This window comes from Trichosurus vulpecula, chromosome 4 (genome assembly GCF_011100635.1).
Source record: "Trichosurus vulpecula isolate mTriVul1 chromosome 4, mTriVul1.pri, whole genome shotgun sequence".
Lineage (NCBI taxonomy): Eukaryota > Metazoa > Chordata > Mammalia > Diprotodontia > Phalangeridae > Trichosurus > Trichosurus vulpecula.
This window is the reverse complement of record NC_050576.1, coordinates 103,683,828-103,689,835: the sequence shown is the minus strand read 5'-3', so window position 1 is coordinate 103,689,835 and position 6,008 is coordinate 103,683,828.

Genomic DNA, 6,008 nt, shown 5'->3' with positions numbered 1-6,008 from the left:
TAGATTTATGTTGCTAGGGAAATGAGCCAGTTCCTTTTAGATGAAAGAATCATAGACTTTTATCTGAAGAGACTTTAACAGCCTAGTCCAGGAGTCAGCAAACTATAGCCCCCAAAATGAAGCCCATCCTGAGCCTCTGCCTGGTGAGCTTAAGAATGGCTTTTACATTTTAATACAATAAAACTTTATTTTAAAATGTACAGGTACAAAATAACAAAACCCAAGGAAATTGAGCCACTGAGATGATACAACTGAGCTAGGTACTAGACCGAAAGGGTTCTGACTCTATCTAGCACTTTCTACCATATTAAAAACCTGATATTTATAGTAATATCTTCATTTTTCAGTGACTTGTGAGAAAAATGTGGATATTCAGAAGCCTGGGATAATATGAAAACTTTGCTTTGACTCGAAGCTTTGATCTCTTTCCTTAGCAGAACTTTGATCAAATGGCCTCATTAGTAAAGTTGAGATTTGCCTCTTTGCCTTATCCCAAACCAGGTAGTGGTGCTAATAAACTAGTTTGGCCAGAAGCAGGCAGCAGTAAAAGAAAGCAAGGAACCTGCATAATTAGTCTTCAGAAGTAGAGATTTGGATATCAGTATTGCTCTTGTCACTTTTTAAAACTGCAACTTTGCGATAAGAATGTAAATTTATCCTGGACCTATGTTACTGTTAAAGTATCTTCAGCCTCTTAAACTATTCTGAAGTGGATAAGATCTTCCCAATACCCCTAGGAAAGACAGAATCAACTTGTGTCCAGCAGACTTGGAAAACAAAAATATTCTAGCCAATTGATCTACTCTTTTGAGGCCTTCATTAGTTTTGTAGTAGATTCCCTTTGACCTCCTGTTAAACTTCCAGCAGACCTGAACACCCAGTTACTTAGTTACCTAAAACCCTAACCCAAATATCTGTACCATCAGGACCAGAAGCCGCTTCCAGGTCCCTAGCCTGGCTAGTGATGGAACCCTCCAATAAAGAGGTGAACCAAAGGTTCAAGTTTCAACTAAATTCAACAAAATATATTACATTTCTACTGTATAGAGTAATAGTCAAACTCAGGTAGAAATGGGGGCCAATAAACCTTATGTAGGGATTTCCTGGAAGCTGCATATTGATTTAGAAAACCACAAGGTTTTTTTATTGTTAAAATAGCAACACATTAAAATCAGGTACTACATTTTAATCAGGTTCTGCTGCTGTGCTAGATCCTGAACCAGGTGATTTAGATAAGATGTCCCTACCCTCAATCTCTTAGATGCACTATAAAACAAAATAGCTAAATGTATAAGAGAAGTATAAGCAAAGAGGTCTTAAAGGAGAAAATTATTTCACTAGCAACTGGGGGAGTGGGAGAGGAAGAAGACTGGGCATCAGGATAGCTTCCTGGAAGTGGCATCTGAGTTTGGCTTAGAAAGATGGGAACAGCTGGAGCAAAGAGTAAGGAAAGGAAGCATGGGGATGGTTTACAGGGCATGGTGAGTAATCCAGTTTGGGGGTACTAGATGACTAGATTCAAGGAGGGCCTTGAATGACTGGTTAAGGAATTTGAACCTCATTCATAATATAACAGGAAGGTACTACAAATGTCACAACAGGATGGCAATGGAAAGAAACAGTGCTGAATTTGAAATCTGTGGGCTTGGATTTAAACCCCATCTCTCTTTTACTACCTGTGTTGACTGTGGGCAAATCACTTAACCTTTCTAGACCTCAGTTTCCTCATCTGTAATGAGACAACTAGATAACCTATAAGGTCCCAGTTCAAATCTATTATCCTATAACTAAATTTATCAATAAGGAACTTCTAGCAGGCATGTGGAGTGAGAAGAAAACAAACAGGAAGATCTATAGGCTATTTCCCCTTCTGAAAAATGGACCATGACCTCCAAAGTCTGTGATTCTAATTACTGCAGTAGTGTAGGTAGGTGGTAAAAGACACCACAGTTATGACAGTGAAAAGAAGGGGCAAATGGAAAGAGACTGTGGGGACAATATCAAATAAGCTGGATGACTGGATGTTTGAGCATAAACTTAATTTCGGACACTGAGTTTAAAGTGATTTGTGGTCATCCATGGAGATATATCAGGTAGGCAACTGAAGGTGGGTTTGGAATTTAGAAAATTTGGGCTGGAGATAGAAGCTAAAGAGTTAGTAGTAGAAGCCATAGTAGTGAATGAAGTTGTCAAGTCGGTATACAGGGAGAGAAGATCAAGGACAGAACCTCAGCAAAGAGAAGGATCTAGAAAGACAAAGGGCCACAGATTAAAGAAAAGCTAATGGAAGAGACTCCAGGAGGGTATTTGTCATTTGTGTTAAAAGCACCAGAAATCACAGGATGAGAGCTTTGGTGACCTGAGAAGCTTTCAACTGATGGATGCTAGACTGCAGGGGATTGAGTTGCTAGTGAGGAAACAGGCATCAGATACAGTGTTTCAACAAGACTGGCTGTGAAGTAGAAGAAAATAAGGTGGTGGTAGTAGCTGACTGGAGTAGAAGTCTGTTACATTGACAGCATCTAAGGCCATGAAGATGGCATGAAGACTTCTAAGGTTGAACCTTATTTTGTGATATTCTCCAATGATGCCAAGCAGCCAGGGAGCAACAAGGAAAGGATAGGGTGGTGAAGTTAACTCAGGGCTGAGATATGCCTTGACCTTCAGAGAGCAGGCCAGAAAATAGGAACATGTATAAAATGCTGCCCCGTGGCTTAAGAGATCTAGTATGTATCTAAGCTGTGCCAGTGCATGTTAGACTCAGGATCTAATACAAAGCTTCCCTATAGTTCTGTGCCACTGGAGGTCAGGTCAACAAGCATCAAGTACCTACTGTGTGCCTTGCACTGTGCTAAATGCTAAGGATACAAAGGAAAGCCAAAAAGTCCCTACTCTCAAGCTTACCTTCTAATGAGAGAGACAACATGCAACCGACTATGGACAAACAAGCTAAATTGGAAATAATTGCAGAGGGAAAGCACTAACATTAAGGGAGATTGGGAAAAGCTTCTTGTAAGAGAGTGGGATTTTAATTGAGACTTCAGGGAAGCCAGGAGATAGGAATGAGGAGGGAACAAATTCCAGGCCTGGGGAACAGCTAGTGATCAGGGTGTTATGTAAGGATTAGCTAGGAAGTCACTGGGTCGAATTTGGAGGGAGAGTAAGGTATAAGAAGACGACTAAAGTAATAAGGGGCCAGGTTACAAAGCACTTGAAAAGCCAAACAGGATTTTATATTTGATCTTAGAGTGGAGTCATTGGAGTTTCTTGAATGGAGGAGTGGCATGGTCAGACCTTCACTTTAGGAAGATGAATTTTTTTTAATTATTTATTTATTTATTTGGTTTTTGGAGAGGGGAAGGTAGGGCAATTGGGATTAAGTGACTTGCCCAAGGTCACACAGCTAGTGTCAAGTGTCTGCGGCCAAATTTGAACTCGAGTCCTCCTGACTCCAGGGCCAGTGCTCTATTCACTGCACCACCTAGCTGCCCCAGGAAGATGAATTTGACAGCTGAGTACAGGATGGGCAGGAGCAGAGAAGGACTTGAGGCAGGGAGACCAAGCAGAAGGCTGTGGCCATAGTTTAGGCATGAAGTGATGACAGACTACACTAGGGCAGTGGTAGGATCAGAGGAGAGAAGGGGTGATGTACTAGAAATACTAGGAAGGCAGAATTGATAGGACTTGGCAAAATACTGGTGAAGGGGAAGGGGGAAGATAACAGTATAGAGTTAAGGATGACAACTAGGTTATAAGCTTAGGTGATTGGGAGGATGGTGGTACCATGGGCAGTACTAGGAAACTTAGGAAGAGAGGAGAGCTTGGGAAGGAATAAGATGAGTGCAGTTTTGGACTGTTTAGTAAGCTATCTATGGGACATCAAGTTCAGGATGCCTGATAAACGGCCAGTTGGAAAAGGTACCAGTAGCTTCTTGTTTACTGAAAAGAGGGAAGCTTGAAAAAAAATAAATGCTGAGCTATCTTCTTTATAGTTTAAAACTCTGTACCTTCAGCACCCAGAATGGGCCAAAACCCACCCAAGTGCCTTTTAACCAGAAATGTATATGATTTGAGATTAGTGATTTGGCAGGGAAGAGTTAGACATAGAGGATGGACAGGTTCTGCAAAACCCTGGTTTCTTCCCTTTAACTTTCACAAATGACTTCACATAAAGGGCCTCACCAGAAAAACCAATCTGAACAAAATATTAATAATGGAGGAAATAATGGCTCAAGTAGCCTGCTTCAGTGAGCCAGGAGTACTACATATAGTCACTGGATTCAACAAATATTTACTAAGCATCTACTAAGATACAAGATCATACAGCTGAGGATACAGTCTTTAAAAATGAAAACAGTCCTTTGCCCTCAGGGAGCTTGAATTCTACTGGGAGCTGTCTGTGTACATAGGATGAGTAAATACTGGGTTGCAAAGTAATTTCAAGAGGAAAAGAATGCTGGCAACTGAAGAGATCTGGAAAGCGCTTATTTAGGAGATAATTAGTATATGGGCTGTGCTTTGAAGGAAGCTAAGGGTTCAAAGAAACAAGTGAGGAGGGAGATATAGGAGACAAGTGGAGAAGGGCACAGAAAAATGATTGAATGTCATGTGTGAGGAAGTCAAACACGTTTAGAAGAGTGTAAACTCACTTATAATTGTAAAATCAGAAGGCAGCTAGGTGATGCAATGGGATAGAGCACTGCCCCTAGGGTCAGAAGACATGAGTTTAAATCCAGCCTCAGATACTCACTAGCTCTACAACCTTGGGTAAGTCATTTAACTAGTTTGCCTCAGCTTCCTCAGCTATAAAATGTGGATAAAAATAACACCTACCTCCCAAGGTTGTTAGAATGATAAAATATTTGTAAAGCACTTAGTGCCTGGCGCGTAGTAGGTGCTATATAAGTGTTATTATCATTACTTAAAAGGCGTGGAAAAGAAGCAAGATTGTGGAAGGCTTTACATGCCAGAATATGAGTATTTTATATTCTAGGGACAGTAGGAAGCCACTAAAAACTTTGGGGCAGGCCTGTGACATGGGCAGATCTATTGAAGAAAAGTTAGTTGGACAGCTACATGGAAGACTGGTTTAGGGAGGTAAGAGACAGAAGGGGGCCAATTAGGAGGCTAAAACACAGGTCCTATGGTCCAGGCTGAGAGGTGTAATGATGGCCTGAATTAAGTTAGAGGCTGTATTTGTAGAAAAGAAAATGCAGATATGGATTAAGAAACAAGATTAGCAACTTATAAGGTGAGGAAATGGGGTTGAAGGAAAAGAAGAGTCAATTCGAGGTTGAGAACTTTAGGTAACTGAAGAGATAACTGCCTTCAATAGACATTGGGAAACTGAGGCAGGGTGGGTTTTGGGGGGAAAATAGGAATTCCATTATTTTAAGTTTGATGTGATTATCTAACAACCAGGTAGAGATGTCCAGCAGGCAACTGAAATTTGGGAACCAAGTTCAGGAGAGGTTAGGAGTCATCCACACAAAAATGATCACTAAACAAATGGGAGCTGATTTAAAAAAAAAAAAACACCAACACCAAAGAACATATGAATCAAGATTGGTGTCCTAAAGTTCCATCTACAAGAAGTCTTTCCTAACCCACCTTATAGTGCCTTCAGTCTTTTGGTTATTTATCCTGTATGTAGCTTGCTTGTACATATTTGCTTGTTGTCTTCCCCATTAGGTTGTGAACTACTTTATACTTAGGGCAAGGGCCTGGACTGTTTTATGCCTCTTTTTATCCCTTGGGTTAGCGCACACACATTACCTAGCATAGGAGGCGCTTAATAAATGTTTGTTGACTGACTGATGGTAGTGCTGGACAGACATTTATTACGAATGTGACTATTATGTGCTAGGCACAAAGGATACAAAGATAAAAGGAAACAGTTCTCTCCTTCATGAAGTTTATATTCTAGTGGGAGGAAAACTCTGTACAAAAAATACAGCACTAACACCAAGGAACCAGGGAAAACGGAGGTGAACCTTAAAAGGAAGACA